Below are 20,940 nucleotides of genomic sequence, written 5' to 3' on the forward strand. Positions count from 1 at the left end.
CCCACTCCTCCTGCTTGTGTTCCCTCTCTCACTGTGTCTCTGTCAAATAAATAAAATCTTAAAAACAAACAAACAAACAAACAATCCCATATTCATGGATATCTTCCCACACTGGTTTGTTGCCACTTGAACCTCTGTAATGTGGGTCATAGTATTTTGCTAAAGAGCTACAAGCTCATGAATTTCATCAAGAAAAAAAAAATCTGTACTTCTTTAAAGGTAAACGGTCTCACCTTTCTGAACAATAGCAATTGGTCTATTATTGGTCTAAAATGAATCATACTGTCAAGTCTGACAAGATGAAGAGAATCTTGTTACTTCTAGGTAGCCTTGGTCTGTTTCCGTGATTTGGATCTGATTTAAATATTTAACTTCCTTTTGGAAGAAATCATTATTAAATTACTAGAAGCCTTTTAAATTGTGCTAAGGCTAACAAAATAATGATGTTTATTCAAGGAAAGAACTGGATGAATGAATGTGATGTAAATAATCTGGTCCAAAAACACTGTGGCCCAGTACCAGTACCTTTAAAGCATCTGGTGCTGTTTGATGTGTAAGAAACAGTTCACCAGATGAGCTAGGCCTGTTTTATTTATGAGATTATGTTTTCATGGAACTCTTTTTATGGAAAAATGGCATCATTGATTTAATAATAAAGACACTGTTGGAGAAAATACAACAATATGCTATTTCCTCTTTAACAAAACAACAAACATTAGAATTTCCAAAGCAAAATTACTAGAGTTGATTTTTTCCATCTGGTGGAAGGTCAAGGACAATGGTAATGATATAATATTACCAAATAGCTAAATTTTGTGTGATGCATCCAAAGAAACCATTAGATAAGGTTTCTTTAAGTACCTTGCTACAGGTGATAAGAAAATGCCTGGATTTTGCAAGTTTTTCAAAGCTTCCCTTAAAATTCTTTCAAGGAAATTCTAAGGAGCCTTCTAGGACAAAATTCTCATATCACCAAATTCTTTTAAAAGAGCAAATAAATTTTTCTTATTATAGATGGGGCCATTATTTTTGGCCCCTATTTTTCCTTTGTTATTTAATATTTCCTTCATTATTTGAGACATCCAAATTATGTTTTAAATTTACTGTATCTGCTTTGTACTCTACAATTTGACATGCAATTGTTAATTATTCCATTAAGGTAATTAAAGAATACATTAAAAATAAAGATCCCATACCCACACTGACTGAGGTCAAATCCTTGCTGTGTGACTTTGGACTAGTGACTCAGTGTTTCTGTGCTTCGGCTTCTTCATCCTATCCCTGAGAGTGGCTGTGATGACACTCAAATTACCTCGTATATAAAACTTAGCCCAATTACTAATACATACTTGAAATTTAAAAGTCTGGTTACTTTTGGCATTATTAATAAAATTACTTCATCACAATGCCAATTGATGAGGTAAATGTTTTTGTTGTTTATTTTCTAAAGATTTAATTCTTCCCTTTCTATGAGAAAGAAACAGATCAAATAGAGGCTAGAGTTCCTTTGCACCTTAAAAGCTTTCTTTTTGGTTATTAATTTTGGGGGTTTGAAGTAGCAGGTCCTTAAATCATAAAATGTGGAATCTAAGTAATAAGACATCATTAAAGATATTCTGATCCCAGTACTTCAAGTAATAATGTGAATGAATATTATTTGGATATCAGGTTCTTAGATACACAATCACTCTAGTGGGACAAATACATCTTAAACAAATTGTGAGAGACTAAATGTGATTTCAAAAAATCTAAGTACTTTATAGTATACTAAACTAAATGTAACTTTAATACACTAAACTAAATGTTATTTTTAGCATTCACCTTGAGTTGAACACCCAATTTTATAATGAGCCTGTAACACATACATACAGTCAACCAGGTGTTGACAACTGTGGAATCACAGTTTTATATATATTCTCTTGCATACCCCATATCTTTGATGGGATTTTGTAAATTTTGTTGAAGATATAGAAAGCTTTTGATACTCATCAGCTTCTGACCATATTCCAAAAGAAAGATATCTACCCTCATTCACATAATTATACTAATAGAAAGCTTATTTCTTGGTGAGATTTTATAGATCTAATTTTTATGTTGAGTAAGTTATTTCCTTACAAATTGGTTTCTTTAAAATTCCACCCGATCATTCATATTTTTGCTTTCTGCAAAGCTGATTAACTTAAGCATTATTTTTTCATCTTGTTCTTTTTTACCTAGAATTCTTTTCTTTTCCTTTTTTTTTTTAAGATTCATTTACTTATTGTAGGGGGTGAGGAATGGCAGAAGGAGAAGGAGAGAAATTCTTAAGCAGACTCTGCACTCAGTGCAGAGCCTGATGTGGGGCTTGATCTCACAACCCTGAAATCTCTACCTGAGCTGAAACCAAGAGTTGGACACTTAACCGACTGAGCCACCCAGGTGCTCCCAGAATGATGTTTTAAAGAGGAAAAAACCCTGAATATCACTTCCCTTCTTCATACTTCTCAATATTTTCTCAGTGGTATTCGAATTAAGTTCATTCTTTAAGATGACCTTTAAAACACTTCATAATCTGCCTCTCTTGCTTCTTGTGCTCTAGACAAAATAGACTTATCTAAAGTCTACAGAAAGATGTCCTTGCTTGTCTTCCATCTTTCAAGCATGGCATTTTCCTTCTCCTCCTCTCCCTTTGCCTCTTCCTCTTCTGCCTCCCCCTCCCCGGCCTCTTCCTCTTCCTCCTGTGCTAGGCACACACTGACGAATAAAATAACGCTGCCCTTTGGAGCTTACACTCTATTTTGAGAGGATGAAAAACAAATAAATATGCAAGTAAAAATATCTTTGTTTGCTTGCTTTTTTCAAATTTGTTTCTCCTAATTCCTCCTCTGACTAAGGTATACTGATGTCCCATGTGAGAGCTTCAACGTCACTTTCTCATGGAAGCTTGCCCTGACTCTGCTGATTGTTACTCCCCTGTCTTTGGAATGAACAACGCCCCTCATATTTCATTTCTAGCACACTGTATTCATTATGGCTTGTTTGAAGTATACCATCCCTCAGAGCTTGAAAAGTCCAGTCATGGCTCATAACTAATTATCCACCAGTGTATCCTTAGACCATTGCATGGTTCCTGGGAAAGAAAAGGTAATTTATAGTTACTTACTAAATGACTGATTGACCAAATACAAATTGAACATGAAACCACATACTTTAAACAAGCAATTCCCTTATTTCTGCAGACTCTGCAGAAATCTAAACAAAGTTGTATTTATATGTATGTAGTATGTATGTATGTATGTATTATTTATTTATTTATTTACTTATTTTCTTTTAGAAGACTGGATGGGGAAGAGATAGGAAAAAGGGTGTTTCATCTTATTAGGTAAAAATGAACATGAAACCACATACTTTAAACAAGCAATTCCCTTATTTCTGCAGACTCTGCAGAAATCTAAACAAAGTTGTATTTATATGTATGTAGTATGTATGTATGTATGTATTATTTATTTATTTATTTACTTATTTTCTTTTAGAAGACTGGATGGGGAAGAGATAGGAAAAAGGGTGTTTCATCTTATTAGGTAAAAATGCCTATTAGACAGTCTCCATAATTTGAACAGTGTGATACTTCTGCATAGACAAAAGACTGATGGATGAGATGAATAGAACTATACATACTTAGTACTACTTAATATATGTCAAATTTTATTTCATTTTTTAAAAGATATTATTTATTTATTCATGAGAGACAGAGAGAGAGAGGCAGAGGGAGAAGCAGGCTCCCTGCTAAGCAGGATCCCAGGACCCCGGGATCATGACCTAAGCCGAAGGCAGACGCTTAACCATCCGAGCCACCCAGGCACCCACATATGTCAAATTTTAATCACAAGAATTGTTAACATTTCACATCAAAGGGAAAAGAATGGGCTTTTAAAAATATTATGCTGGAACAACTCACTTTTTGAAGAAAAACCTTAAATGCCTATTTATTGTATCAAAATAAATCCCATATTTCAAATAAAAATATATTCCAGGTGGATTAAAAGTTTGACTGTGAAAAAATTAAACTATAAAAATACCAGGAGAAAATGTCTGTAGGTAATTGAATAACCTGTGAGACAGGAAAGCCCTTTCTAAGAAGGGTCAAGGAGTTAACTTTAAAATAATCATATTATACAAATAACTCTTAAATACCAATACAAAAACATATAGATATTACATTGTAAAAAAACAGTTAAATATATTATTTAATGTTTCACTAGAAAATAAACATTGAGCGGATCAAGATATAGTATTAAACTGTTATAAATTAAAGTGCCAATTAAAATAAGTTTGTTGTTTATCATATTGTAAAATGTGTTAAAACTTAGTAGTGAAATAAACGTGGAGAAACAGGCAATCTTGTTGTCTACTTGTAAATTAAAAAAATAATATTTCTTTGGTGAATTGTCATTAAACATATCAAAATGCATTAAAGGGGCACCTGGGTGTCTTAGTCAGTTAAGTGTCCAACTCTTGGTTGGACTCAGGTCATGATCTTAGGCTTAGGAGATTGAGCCCCATATTGGGCTCCACAACTCAGCTCGGAGTCAGCTTGAGATCCTCTCTCCCTTTCCCTCTGCCCCTCCTGCGTATGCACTCTCTCACTCGCTCTCTGTCTCAAATGCATAAATAAATCTTTATAATATGCTTTAAAAATGTATAGACTAAAAATTTGACTTCAAGAAATCAATGATTGCATACCTCTACAACAATGTATGCACATACTGTAAATTTTTGTATTTTGTATAAGAGTAAAAAAAATGAAAAACAACTTTAATATCCAATAATAAGATTTGGTTAAATAATTAAGATAAATTCAAAATTTGTTCTTAAAGTGATAAATCTATAATAACATGGAAGAATACTGACAATATAGTTTTAGTATGAAAAGAAATTATAAAATAATCTTATAGTAAAATTGCATTTTTGTAAAAAAGAAAAGCAACCCTGTATATATTTATATTGGAAAACAATTCTTCAGGGAATCACAACAAACTCTTTTTTTTTTTAAGCAAACTTAATGATTATATCTATATTGTGGAATTTGTGGTGGTATTAGCTTTTGAAAACTTTTATTAGATTTTTTTTGAGAGCTTTTATTAGATGTTAAGCTGACTTCAAAGTATGGGCTTCACAAATTAGAAGATGTGTGAATTTCTGTGGTTCATTTTTTGCATTAAAATGTTCATAATAATAGTACCTGTTTTAGTTGTTCTAAGGATTAAAATGGTTAATATATGTAAGCACTTAGAAGAACATGGTATAAGCAAAGCACTCAAAGAGTTAACTTTTCCTTTTGTCATTCTAATTATTTTATAATGATTATCAATTACTTTTGTGATTAAAAATAAAACTCATCTCACTAGAAGGTCTCCTATGTAATCTGTTGGTACCATAATGAGACCAACTGGATGGAAAAGCTTAAATTACTAAATTTGTTGGGCACAGGGAAAAAGCTATATTCAGAAGCAGTTTCTCTGAATAGTGTCTGAGCATGTTATATACATGTTATATTGCCTAAGCACAGAGTATTTTGATTGGTTCTTAAAGATTTGGTGAAATATTCTGATTGGTTCTAAGGGAGCAGGAAAAAATTCTGATGGGCTCTTACTTCCAAGCAAGGCTGTCTCAGCATCTGATCTGCCCTGACTTCAAGCTATTTTATTGAGATCTTTTTTGTTCCTGATATGGTTTTCAATACCAAAATTTCTCAAAGTGTTTGATTTTAAAGAATATTTTTTTTTTTAATATAATGGCCCTGTTACTAATTTGAATTACAGCAAACTTTCTTAGGCTTTCTTAGGGATATGTCCTGATGCTCTCAGGAAGTGCAGTTATAACAATTTGACAAATCCTGTTGGTTGGTTTCCTTTTTCTTTTTACATTGGAATTATTTATAATTTTATCAAATGATACATTTTTTTTATAGTTTCCCATCTCCTTGAGAGTAGTTTCCTTAGAGTTTCTTTGGTATGGTAGTCTTACTCATCCTATTTCTAATTTAAGTGTTCTGAATAGCCTTTTGACACCATCCACTTCTATTCTGATCTTGTGAATGACAGGGATTATGTTATGCAGATACCTCTTCGCCTAACTAATTGTTAGGTTAGTGTCTCCCAACTCTCCCCAGCCAGTTTTATTTCCAGAGGTTTAATCTTATGAGGGAAACCCTCTATTTCCCTAACTTTATGTTACCATCTTGTGGAAATTCACCCAGGCCAATCCCATCTACTCTCTGCTATTCACTCTTACTCGAGGGTGGAGCGACTTGTTTGGTAAGTGAATTAGAGAGAAGGACTGAGCGTACTGATTTCAGACCTGTCTGTGCTTCACTTGTATCTACCTGCCTGAAGGGAGAATGAAGTCTAGTTTGCTCTCTGGTTCTGAGATAGACTGAGTGCTTGACTAAGACCCTCACTCCTACTGAGCCCATGAAAAGGGGCGGGGAGAGAGGATGGCAGTAAGGTTGTCTATTTCAGCAGCCGTATTAGTACTTTATTTACAGACCAAAAGCCATGACCTCCACTCAGCTATTTATAATAGTAAAGCTGATATTTTGATCAAAATATTTGTGTCTAGTTCAGAACTTGAAAGAGATAGATAAGTTGTTACCTACTTGGCCCTTCCCTTACCCGACCTTAAAAAAGTCTATCCTGATTCTCTCTTCTCTTATTTTAGGAAAACAGGAGCTGAATCAGATGTTCTCATCAAGCCTCTCCTAAGCTTCTAAGTCTATCTGGGACCTCAATTAACATTCTAGAACTAGATTTGACGGAACCTTTGGATTTGAGGAATTATTTGTAGGCATTTTATTTCTGCTCTAAATTTTCTTTTTCCTACCCAAACTTTATCATTTTTACAAATTTTTCATATCAAGTTATGGTTTAGCATAAAGTATCTGATACTAAGCTGCCTTGCTTTAAATCCCTCTATTGCTTGATGGTTGTGTGAATTTGGGCAGCCTTCATCATCTGTACAGTGAGGACAAAAATAACACCTAACTGCTATTATATTGATTAACTGAGATAATACCTAGAGGGTTTCTGACATGTAACAGGCATCCATTGTTAGTTAAGATAGCATCATTCCTTTTATCTTGACCCACGTTCGTTCTCAGAAACCCACATAAACTAGTATCATCTGAAGATGTAGTATAATAATATATCTATGAGATCATGTATATCTATTTTGTCCATCATTGAACTGAAGTCCATCATTATAACTATAAATTGTCTTTGGTATTAGGAAATGATTGCCTGTAGAAAAGTATATACAATTTATTCAACATATAATTTAATAATTCATGTAGTCATTATACATCATTTAACATTAATGATTTGACAGAAGTTTTAGGGAATTGGCTTACATCTTATCCTCAAGCTGCTTATGGATAGATAAAACTGGATGAACTATAATACAACATTAAAAAAGTGGTGTTAATAGAGCACAGCTGAAGTACTCTTGGTTCTTGAGGTGAATAGGTAACTAACTTTAGCTGGAACAATCCAAATAGTAGCATGGGAGATATTACAGTTGTTCTAGAAATTGTAGAGTTGACATAACTTACAGGTCCAAAGCATAGAATGTGTGCATAAATTTATCTTGTTACATGATTTCAATTTTACATTTAATAGTATTTTAATGTTATCTAAGTAGGGACTTCAAGCAAATTAATTTGAAATTCTATAAAAAGTGTTATCTTCAGGAAACATTCAGAGTCATTTTAGATTAAAATAACAAAAACTACAACAAAAACAAGAGCATTACTATGTAAGAAGCCTGGAATAAGTAGTATGTGATATAAAAGTATTTGTTGATGACTAAAAGTGTATTTCCTCCACTTCATATCTAAAATAAAACATGTGTTAACTGTGTAAAAGTTATCGCACTTACCTACTGCTATTATTTTTAATTATGTGTTATTTTAATTATTTAATTATCTGAATCCTGTTTTCTTTTTTTTTAAGATTTTATTTATTTATTTGAGAGAGAATGAGAGATAGAGAGCACAAGAGGGAGGAGGGTCAGAGGGAGAGGCAGACACCCTGTTGATCAGGGAGCCCGATGTGGGACTCGATCCCGGGACTCCAGGATCATGACCTGAGCCAAAGGCAGTCGCTTAACCAACTGAGCCACCTAGGTGCCCTAAATCCTGTTTTCTAATTTTTGTTTTCTTGTCACATCTGGGAAATATTTTTTTGTCAATGAAAACAAGCAATAGTAGTTTGGAATCCATACTACAAAGAAAGAACAGAATTTCTGAAATGTTCAATTGCCAGAAAAAAAATCATTTGACCTACTAGTATTTTCTTTGCTATCTATCAACAACAGTACAATAAATGAAGACACAAAACTTTATTAGCTACTTAGGGAAATTACTTGTTTAGAGAAAGGCTGTAATTCAATCCTAAATGTATTAATGCCTCAAAGTCTTTTGAAGCAATTTTCATGATTCAGGAAGATAGTCAAGTAATTTGAAACTCCAATTTTGTTTGAGGAGTTTAAATGTGCCAAATGTCATATAAAACCATAGACATTGTTGAATTATGGCCAATTTGTTGCCTTATCTTGGGATTTCAAATGACATTTTTCTTTTAAGTCAGAATAATAGGAGGGAGTTCCGTTTGACCTGAGCCAAGGCATCATTTTAAACAAGTACATGCTGTTGTCTTGCATGCAAATACTTCCTTAGATGGGAAACTTAAATGGACATATTGTATGGAACATATTGAAAGGAAATCTAAAACATAGTCGTTTATTAGGGTTTGTAACTGTGAGACTCTTTGAAGTCTTGAGGACCACAGTTTGTTTCCAGTGAGTTTGGAGTAAGAAGGGTGGGAAATATCTCACTGGTATTTCCTTTCTCTCGGAGGAACCATTAGGTCAAAGATTAGAAACAGATTTCTCTGCTAGAGTCAAAGTTGAAACTGAAATAAAACAGATGCTTCTTATTGATAGGATGAAAAGGAAGAGTGTATTCTACAGGCTCTGTACATAGTACATATATCTATATATGGGTTTCGTATTACAGTTGTTATTTTTTATTAAAAAGTGATTTTTTAATAATATGAAGACAATGTCTGTTGCTATTCCCAACAGCCATGCTCTCCTGCTTCATCTTTGATGGACGATTTCTTTCCAAAACCTTAGAATCTGAAAATGCCACGTGCTTCCAGACATCCCTGCCACTAGAGCTACTGATATAACCAGTCTTAGCCAACGGGATCTACAAAGTCATCACCATCATCATTAGTACTCCGTTAAGCTGCAACATCATTGTTGGGATTGCCCTACTATTCTTCTTCTTCCATTGTGAGGTAATAACCCTCAAATTTTTATTTATGTTCAGAAAGGAATTCTGATATTTGTAGCCACACATATCCTAACCAAAACATAGAGTGATTCTATTTTCACCTCAAGAACAATACACTTGGTAACCTGAAGTCTAGGTGTGATAAATATACCCCTGGGTGATTTTAATGAATCAAGTCCTGGTAAATTCTTCTCCCCTTAAGAGGGGGCAAAGTGTGTACATTGCTTCTAACCAGTAGAGTATGGGAAGGTGATAGGCTAACCACTCCCTAGATTAGTTTACATCATACAAGACTGTTTTAACAGAGTAGAGTGGGATTTTCTTACTGGCCTTGAAGAAGTGAGCTGCGTGGTGTGACAGGGCCATAGAGCAAAGAACTGAAGGTAGCTGCCAGCAGCTGAGTGCACACCTGGCTGACAGACACACACACACACACAAAATGAGGACCTCAGTTCTTCAATGATAAAAAATTGAATTCAACCAACAACTATGAGAGCTTGAAGAGGACTCTGAGCTCCAGAAAAAAACAGCGCAGCTGATGCCTTGGTGGTCGTCTTGTAAGACCCTGAGCCCAGGTTCCAACCAAGCCATACTTAGATTCCTGATGTATGGATATTATAAGATAATAAATGTTATTTTATGCCTCTAAGCTTTTAGCAATTTTTTATGCAGCAATTGATAACTAATACATCAAGTCGCCAAGAATACTTGCACAGAGAGGTAATTTTAACTTCATAATCACCTCAAATTTACCAAATCTAAAATTGAAGCTTCTGTGTCTTACAACCCAAATAACGTCTGTCACCCTCAAAATTTGTAATTTCTATAAACTATTTCACCCTTTTATAGCCAATTATGACATCTTCAGTTAAAATTTACACCACAGATTAAGCTTCCTAAAGCAATCTTCTATTATACTTCCTCCCTTAAAGGTGTCCTCTTGTTTTAGCCTGTAAAATTGGTAAAGAGGTTTGTATGTATTAAATACACACCTCTGGCAATAGTGTGGAAAAATAAGCATTCTCATCCAATGCCAGCGGGCATGATACATAGTACATGCTCTTTAAAGGGTAATTTGGTCATATATTTTAAAACCTCAAAAATATTCTTATTAGTTATCTCAGTGTATTGCATAATTCAAACCAAGTGCCTAATCCGGTATTTAACACATCTCATCAAATAACACATGTCCGAAACAAAACACAAATTTGTCCCTCCCAAATTTACCACCTCACTTCAATGTTCACCATTTCAGTAAATGTTACTTCTATTCACTGAATTGTTCTAGCTGAGGCCCTTCCCCTCCTTCACTCTCTCTATCATTCAAAATCAAGAGTTGCTAATTCTACATCTGTCATTTCTACTCTCCAGTCAGAGTGATCTTTTAATAATGTTTTATTATTTTTTGGTTCATTATTAACAGATAGTAATAACTATGCTGTTGTTTAGAGAAAATCCTTCAATCAGTCCCCATATCATGGGGTACAAGGACCAGCTCATCCAGCCCATTTCATGGCCATATTGGTGGTTCTTTCTTTGACAATTCTGAGAAAATAATAAGACAGAATCTTTGATCTAGGACGACCTTACATATCCTATTTCATAAATGAGAACTCAGTCCTGAATATTTCAAAATTATGGTCCTTTGAGTTATGTAATGCTAAGGATAGATTTAGAATCCATGTTTTAGGATTGTTGTTCAGACTACTTCAATTCCTTTTATCTTCTGCCTTAAACTAGGCAAATTGATTTTACTGTTTGTATAGTTTGTTTTATTATATAACATATCATTTTAATGAATATAAAAATCAAGGTATAGAACACTGGAAACTTTCTATATTGTTCCCTTCTCCTGAACTAAATACTGTTTACTTTATTCAATACAGATAGATGCAAGTTTGAATTCTGACTCCATCACCTAATGACCGTGATTTGGAGATTACTTCTCCTACTTTAATTTTCTCATTTACAGCACATATGTAATAATTATACCTATTTTCATGTTATTGTGAGTATTCAGGAGAATTTGAAATTTTACAGTGCTTTGTATATTTGTTGCAGTAAATGCTTCAAACGAGTCAGCTATCTTGTTGTTTCTCTTATTTTTGCTGTTCCCATAATGGCAAACGGACCAGCATATGATATTTTCACTGACAAGCTAATTTGAAAATTAATGCTATGGCAAAAAGCATGTTGTAATCTATTTAGTGAACTCTCGTTTTTTGATAGAAAATAGATCTATTTATATTTTCATTGTAATTGCAATGAAAATTCTGAAAGAAAACCCATAGAACTAATTTTCTCTTCTCAGAGAACTAATTCTTAAAACGATAGTTGGGGGCACAATATTCTTGAAGTATGGAATAGGAAATTCAACTAGTTTGTGGAAATATGATCCGATTTGTCCCTAAAGACAGGCTTTCCTATAATATCTGGTCAGTCTCTATGAAAATAGTTATCATTATGAGAAAAAAAGATGATAGGTACAAGGCTTTCATTTTATTCAGATTAATTTTTTAGACTTTGAAATTCTTTCCAGTTCAGGGATCCAATTCTGCTGTTGATTGCATGCATTGTTTAGTTAATATAATACATTTTTAAAGATAAATAAACATACCATATAGCACATTTATCACCTTTAGCCACCTAGATTTGGTATCATTATTTTCTAATTTTTTTGCCTCTGCTGCTATGAACAGCAGGAAACTACTTATTTCCACAGTAGTTTTTAGGTAACAAGAATGGTACTTTGACATGGGAATGCATTGATTAATAAAGTGAGTTCAACAACTGCTGTACCACACATAAAGTGATCTGTGAATAGTTTCATTCTTATTCAATGATCAGTTGCTTTTCCCAAGACCATAATAGTTGGCAGAACTTTAATTGCAACTATATTATGTTGAATTATATTCATACACTTAATTCTTGTTACATATCCAGAATATATGAGGTCCTACCTCTGTCAAAAGCTGCAGTCATCATAATTTTTCTCATTCTTCACATTTTCCCTTATAAGAATCTAATGTAGAGAGAATTGCTTTGAATTTGCTTAATATTTGATTAAAGAAATTAATGGATGAAGACAGTTAAACACTTTTTTCTCTTGCTTCTTCTGATTTTTTTTCTACATTTGATCAAAATTTGTTTAGGTTTTGCACTTATTGAGTCACAGGACTATTACACCTAGTTCTTATCTTTTGTTTCTATTACTTTAATTTTTATATCTCAAATGACTATGCATCTAATATATAATAAAGTACACTTTCATGATTCAATTACTTTATAAAATAGTGTGAAGAAGAAAACAAATAAGAATATGATGCATAGGACCAATCCAAGTGGAGTCTAAATCTCTATGCAGAAGATATTAGGTGGATGAATATCTTCCTTCAAAATTAGTTTTATTGAAGTCAAATTAAGGCAAATAAGCACCTTGATGGTAAGACTTTATACATCCCTATGTTTGGAAAGCACTTTACAACATTCTTAATTCTTATAACTATGTATGATAGTTTCATTCTCCTTTTACAAATAAAAAAATTGAAGTTTAGAGTTTTAATTTAATTTGACTAGAGTTACACAATTTAATTAGTGCCTGGGCATCATGTGACCCATCCCTGCCTGACTCCAAAGCAGGTGCTCTTTGTATGGGAACATGATTCTTCTTTCAAACAGAAGCATTAACTAGGAGAAGCAGAAAAGCTAGAGGGTGGGAAGTTTCTAGTGCTGAAAATATCTGGAGGAGAGAAGAGTCACTAGCTCTTGATTTTGCTGTTGTGAGGACAAAAGGGCTTCTGAGACAATTTTAGGAAAATAAGTTACGGGGTTTTGTTTGTTTGCATTTCTTTTAAAACAACATCAGAGAAAATACACATGTACACACATACACATTAATCTCATTTAGAATAATCATCTTTCATACCTTTTATACTTTATTTTTTTCAAATCTTTTCAGAATTCTAGTTGTAAGATTTCCAATGTGGTATAGAAAACTGTTGTAAGAATAGAAATAAAATATTTTTATTATTTAGTTACCGTTATTACATGTTCCTAACAACAAACTATACCTGGGCCTCTGCCTATGCTATTTTATCTAATGGAATTTTGTTCCTTCCAATTACAAAACTTTAGCTGACAAACAAAATATACTCACATTTTACCATGTATCAGAGTGACTTAGAAATGCATTTTTGATTATCTGTCATCTCTACTGTGTTTGAAATTTCTTAAGAGCAGGGATTATTTCTCCAGTGCCCAACATGACCCCTAAGCATACTGTTGGAAGCATATTAGCTGGAAGAAAAACTATTGAATAAATAACATTAAGTAATTCAGCTTTTGACCAAAATCTAACATCTATGTATTTATTGTCATTGATTTTCAAGTAGTCATGAATCTATTATTTGGAGGCAATACAAAAAAAAAAAAAAAAGAGAGAGAGAGAGAGAAAACTTATAATTTTGTGAGCAAGAATAACATTGTTTTGCAGAGTCAGGAATTTCCCAGGTGAAATCTGAAAAAGACCCCATATACAAAGTGCAGTGAGACACTGAAAAAAGAGGCAGGCCACTCCAGATGGGTAGGTGGCCAGTTTAATAAACAAGGAAAGTTAAATGTGAGGCTTGTCTTGTGTGGCCACAAGATGAGGAGGTCTCTGCATCCAGCAGCTAGAAATGTAGACGTTTATACAGAGGCCAGAACTGAGTTCAATCTTGTATACAGTCCAGATGGTCTCAACAACATAGTACTGTCTTAAGGTTGTGTCCTTGAGAGACTTCTAGCTCCAGAAGGGAAGTAGAGCACACAAAGATGGGGGAGGGAGTGGGGATCCTCCAATTCCCCAGGCCCAGCTTGAGAGTAAGTCAGCAGTAATGTCCTCTGATGACCCCTTCCAGTAAATAACAACAACAAAAATTATTCCATGATTATCAGACAAAATAGAGTGCCCATTTTAACCTAACTTACTTAAGTGTCAATGATGTCAAGATTGTGCCTATCATATGAGATTGATCAATGTTTTCAAAGCAACCACCTCAAAAATAAGTACAATAAAATTGACTACTCGATGCATAACATCAAAAAAAACCTCTTTGAACTACTGTATTTAAAAATAGCCCAGTCGATATTATAATAAAAACTTGTTAGTGTCTATAAATATCTTTATTGATTCAGGGAGACAATATCTATGAAAGATGATTTTAATTCATATTTTGGGTGAGTATTTTCCTAGTTTCTATGGCTTACACTACTGCATAGATTGTTCTTAGCAGTCTACTCTAAACTGACCTGACTCCTCCTGTTCCCATCCTCACTATCCACAAAATTATTAAAAATATAACGACTAAGAGTGCAATTTAAATAGGAAATTTATTTGGAAAATGTTTCTGATCTTAGAGAACATCTCAGTAATGGAATTTGTGTTAATGTTTCAATAGTTCTGAAAAAGCAGACCAAGTTCTCTGTTCCCTTTTGTGTTTTTCTGCTTTAAATAAACTTGCTTATATTGATCTTTTTCTTCACATTTCTCTGTTTCTATGATTCAATTGACTTCATCTTCTTCTTATAATAGTTTTTACTAAAACAACATGAGACTGTCTCCAGCTAATGGATAAATGATAAAGATTATGATGCAAGGAAGGGAACAGTAGATGCTACCATGAGGGAAAGCAAAAGTAGAAATCAGATCCTCATTTCTATGGAAATGAAGTGTGGGAAGAAGTTTTCTTCCCTGCTGTTTAGGATGAATGTTGGATCCATGGCAGTAATGCAGGAAAGGCCTGTTAAGAGACTCTGGGATTTTGGCTGGTGCCTTCTTTATGCTTAGCCGCACAGCTGGTGCAGGTGCATTTTCAGCCATAATAACTAATAACGTTCCCGGTGGATACATTCAACTGTGGTAAAACAGACAGAAATCTATTATAAATGTGAGTGCAATGTCAATGTTTACAGAAGGAGGTCAAATAACAGAATTCTATTTGGTAAATGTCAGTACTGTATGAGTAGAAAGCATTCAAAATATTTGCATTCTTCTTTGAATGATACGTGTAAAACCCATAAATATTTCATGGATTCTTTTTTAACTTCTATTTTTCTGCCCTCTCCAGAAATTACTTTTTTTTTTGCCATTTCTCTGAATCTTAAAGTTGATGCTGCTGCTTATGTGATTGCCAACATTTGAGATCATATGGCGAGCCACTGGACTGGTATAACGAACGTCCAGATCAACTGTAACTTATTGTGACATACCAGACACTTGCATTCAGATGTAAACCCTAGAACCAAACACTTCTTCTAATGCAAATCCACTCGAAAGCATACACAAATCTTTACCTGGCCACCTAAAATCAGCCAGTTATGTCTTGCATTGACTCATTCATTCTCCATTGACTTCAACATAGTGAGATGAATCAGAATAACCACATGTGATTTCAGTCTTTTTTTTTTAACACAGGCCAAAACCCAAAACCTATTTGATTTATATAAATATTAATATATATATTTATATAAATAATTAGAAATATGTATTTAAAAATGTATGTGAGTGATATTTATGATTATTTAAACCTAGAACTTGAAAGAAAGTGTGAAATATTATGCTATTAGTAACCTAGTCATTGCTTTCTGTGGAAAGAAGTAAAGATTGTTCTTTTATAGATTATAGAAATGGAGTTAATGCTTCACGGGACGCTTCATGCTATTACTATTTCTTATGTAAGCATCTAATAACATTCAGTTGGAGCGAGGGTATGTAGGGATCATAGTATCTTTTGTTCCCTAAAGTTGGTGTGTGTGTGTTTGTGTATAGATATGTGTACATATATACCATATACCAATACATATGATCCAAGAAATAGGTTGTCTGAAAGGTTAGAAAATTAAATTTAAGGGGCATCTGGGTGGCTCGGTCGGTTCGACATCTGCCTTCAGCTCAGGTCATGATCTCGGGGTCCTGGGATCAAGCCCCACGTCGAGCTCCCTGCTCAGTAGGGAACCTGCTTCTCCCTCTCCCTTTGCCACTCCCCCTGCTTGTGATCTTTCTTTCTCTCAAATAAATTAAAAAAAAAAAATCTTTGAAAAAATTAAACATTAGAAAAATGTTGCTGATTCCAGATTTGCCAGACTATTTTAATTTGATACTATGTGAGGGATATATTGCAGCTTTAACTAAAAAAAAAAAAAAAACACTCATACAAATCTTTTGCAAACATGGTTTCCCATTTTGTGGCTTTAAAGAGACTTATTTGGCCAACCAACATGATTTTATAGAGATTTTCTTATGAATTTTGTTGAAAATTGTTAACTCTACTACCTCTATTTCAAGACATTTCTTTCAATTAAAGAAATGACCTCTAGAGAAGTATCTACTAGCCTGGGAAATTCCAAGGGTACCTGATTATATTTGCTAATTGGGGTGAAGCAAACGTGATAATAAACAAAGGTGCCATGAGAAGATCAATGAAGATATAGAGGTCTACAAAAAGACTTGTGGATAGTAATAGTTGACAAGATATATATTTAACATAAAATAAACAATGATCCCAGAACAGCCTGCTACGATTTGAATCAACATGAATAAAAGTCAGTTGCCTGGGATTTTCAGAAAGACCACAAAGCAAAACTCTAGCAAAAGATCTCCCCATGAATACATAGGTAGAATGTCAGTCATATACTGGATCTACTTTGAAGGGATCAAAGCAGAAAGATACTCTAAAGCCAGATATATTTCTATGGGTGTGAGGCATTACCTAAAATTTCACAATTTGATACATACTCTATTTTCTCCATTTTACAATTGAATCTTTTGTAAAGTATCATACTGGTTTCAAATCTTTTTAGAAAAAGAAACTAAGTACATATGGATCACAAAACACATCCTCATCTCAGAAACATTAACATATCAAAAAGGCACAGTATTGAAGAAATACAGTATTTATTAAAGGTTAACAAAATTAAATTTAAAATGTTCCTCAGGAATTTGTGTTATTAAATTAAAGCCATTCACAGCTGTACTGAATGCTATGGTGAGATACTCTAGTCTCTTCAGAATTAAGACACTCATTACTCTAGCCATGAAGAGAATCCCAACTCAGGTTAGTTCCTGAGGTAATCCTAGCTTCAAAGATCTCCATGATATTGGCCTGAAACCTTTACTGAGACTGCATTGTATTTCATCTTCTCCCTCCACCCAACTGTGCTTCACACCGAGTTATTCTTGAGACACTACCCCAAAAAGGTCTGATATGCAAACCTCAGTCTCAGAATATGTTGCTTAATGCCAATAGTCCATTGTAAATAACAATTAGTAAACATTTGCCTATTATAGATTTAAATATGTCTCACATTAATAAAAAAGCTGAACACCTGAAGAGAAGTAAGAATAAAAAAGCTCTGAGAATGATGGATGACTAAAACAGCTAGTCAAATGTATATTATGCACTTTGAACTAGTGACTTATTAATCAGTGGGAAAATGGTGTCTTTTTTTTTAAAGATTTTATTTATTTATTTGACAGAGAGAGACACAGCGAGAGAGGGAACGCAAGTAGGGGGAGTGGGAGAAGGAGAAGCAGGCTTCCCAACGAGCAGGGAGCCCGATGCGGGGCTTGATCCCAGGACCCTGGGATCATGACCTGAGCCAAAGGCAGTCGCTTAACGACTGAGCCACCCAGGCGCCCTGGCAAATGGTGTCTTAATATTTAACTACAATTGTCCCTTAATGTAGAGAAGTCCTAGAAGAGCGTTCTGATACTTAACTTTGGGGTTAATACACTGTGAGAAACTTCCCCAGTGTTTCCAGAACTTTGAGATTTGTTCTAAACTAAGTGATACTGTGAAAGAAATGGTTGGATTAGCTATGAACCCAATTCAAACTCCCCTTTCCTCATAACAGTGAGAAAAATATCCCTTGCATTTATTTATTATTTATTTATTTATTTATTTTTAAAGATTTTATTTATTTGTTTTGACAGAGAGAGAGAGAGAGACAGCAAGAGAGGGAACACAAGCGGGGGGGTGGGAGAGGGAGAATCAGGCTTCCTGTGGAGCAGGGAGCCCGATGTGGGGCTCCATCCCAGGACCCTGGGATCATGACCCTAGCCGAAGGCAGACGCTTAACGACTGAACCACCCAGGCGCCCCTTGCATTTATTTTTTTAAAGATTTTACTTATTTATTTGACAGAGAGAGAGAGCTCAAATGGGGGGAGCGGCAGAGGGAGAAGCAGACTCCCCACTGAACAGGGAGGTCCATGTGAGGGCTCGATTTGATCCCAGAGTCCTGGGATCCTGACCTGAGCTGAAGGCAGATGCTTAACCGACTGAGACACCCAGATGCCTCTATCCTTTGCATATAAATCCTAGAGAATTTACTCTTTACTCTTAAGGACTTAAAATATCTAATATCAAGTATATTCATGTTTTTGTCTTATCTCCCTAATAATCTTCTAAGCAAAAAAATAATAGTAATCATAAGTTAAATATTTAACATCCCACAACAACTTGAAAATTATTTTGCAGTCAGAAGATACTTAATACATATTTTGAACTAAATGAACATCACTTTCTGATGGACAAGATTGATCTGTTTCATTTATTTAAATAATGCACATTATATTGTTATATACAACATATTATGATTAAACGAGCATGAATTTTAAAACTATATAATTAATCAATTCCTTACACTGATATTTACTAGTAATGTGAACTTCAGATTCAATTTTCTTATCTCTCAAAGATATTCACGAGTATTAAATGAAGTAACATATTGAAAGTGACAAGAATATTGCCTGATGCAGTACTCACAAAATATTAATTTACTTTCCTCTCCATTCTCCAAGGTTATTATAAATATCCTATTACATAATATAAGTAGAGTACCTATTATAAATACTATGGAACTTTAATAAATGACAGTCTTTTATTATTATTACTATTACTGTTATTACTATTAAATAACCAAATTCTACTTAAGTTAAATCTCATACTACTATAAAAGAATAATCTTAGAGAACTGATTTCATGAATGGATGTTATATATTTCTGAACCACTACTAATGGGCTTTCTCTGCTGTCAGATGCAGTGCTTCTGATGCCTCCAAGCATCGCCCCTTCCCCCTTATTGCCCCACATCCTTGGATTCTGACATCGGTATGCTGGAAGGGAAGGGAAAGGAAGCACATATGGCAATGGAAGGTACAATGGAAACAGATCTTACGAATGTTTCTGAGGTGTTACACAGCACCTAGTAATTTGGCTGGAAATTTCTGTGCCTTGATACATTTTACCAACCAGCTTATTTATGTTTTTTTTAATAATGTGCATGTTTTTTTAAATGTGCATGTTAACAATGTACATAATATGTTTGTAATGTGCATATAATGTGCATGTTTTTAATAATGTGTATACAATGTTCATATGTTTCCTAGCCCTTTGCAAAATTCTACTTTTTAAAATTTTAAGGATTAATTCATATGTAAACATTCATAGGCAGATTTGGATGAGCTTTTAACTTTTTAGCTCCTTCATTTATTTTATTACAAAATACAGATATTTTTCCTCAAATAACTAATTCAAAAAGATAAACATAGATCCATTTATCTGAAAAGTAATACAAATTCTAGAAAATGTAATATATATATATTACAATTGTAAAATATTAGTCACCTCCAAAAGGCCAAAAATAAATCCATTTAATTCCATAAATATACAGCTAATACATACTTTAATATGTCATATTTTGACAATAATAGCAAACTTGTGAGTTTCATTTAAATTTAACTATCATAATACTACTACAATAGAAAATTAGGTAAAAATGAGGAAATGAAAAACATTGTGATAAATACTAGCACCCCAAAGTTTGGGTTTCCATTATGTGCAAGCTTGAAATAGGTTTGTAGAGGAATCTGGCTTTATTTAAAAATGAAATTAAAATGGTTGGTGGAGTTTAAAATCCTGTGTGGTAGAAATATGCATTCATTGCCTTTTCTCTTATTACCACCACTATGAATCTTATATTTGATTAAGCTGAGTCTAAAGCATCAGATTCTGTTATCCAGTCAATGATTAACATTTATTCAATAGTTTAATAGTACTGTGAGTCCTGTTAATAACAAAGATGACATTTTTAATTTTATATTCAAATCAAAATAATGGTAACATTTGACAAATCAAATAATTAAAACTGTAAAATGACTTTTCCAGAAGAGAAGATTTATGTTAGAAATATAAAGTTTGTTTCAAGTGTCTAAAATGATCTTATTTTTATTCAGGGTAGTTGATACTCATAGTTTACTTATCTGAAATAATAGTGGATATCAAACACATGTGAAGAAAGCTGAGGAATGAGGGGACCAAAAACTTGTAAAAGAGATTTAATTTAACCAAGGATGAAATAATGCAAGAATTCATTCAAGAATAAAACCACTCTCTGATTATCTCTGTGATGTCATAAATGTACATAAGTGATTCACTGTATATTTTTTGTCCTAAGCAAGCTGGTACAGTGAAGTGGTAAGAACAACAAAAAGAAAGACCAGGAAAATGTGGGGCATTATCTGTAATAATTCTAGGAACAAAACTTGCTCTACTAGACTATATTATGT

Source organism: Eumetopias jubatus, unplaced genomic scaffold, assembly GCF_037043125.1.
Source record: "Eumetopias jubatus isolate StellerSeaLion01/CBP00866 unplaced genomic scaffold, mEumJub1_p1.0 scaffold_2, whole genome shotgun sequence".
Lineage (NCBI taxonomy): Eukaryota > Metazoa > Chordata > Mammalia > Carnivora > Otariidae > Eumetopias > Eumetopias jubatus.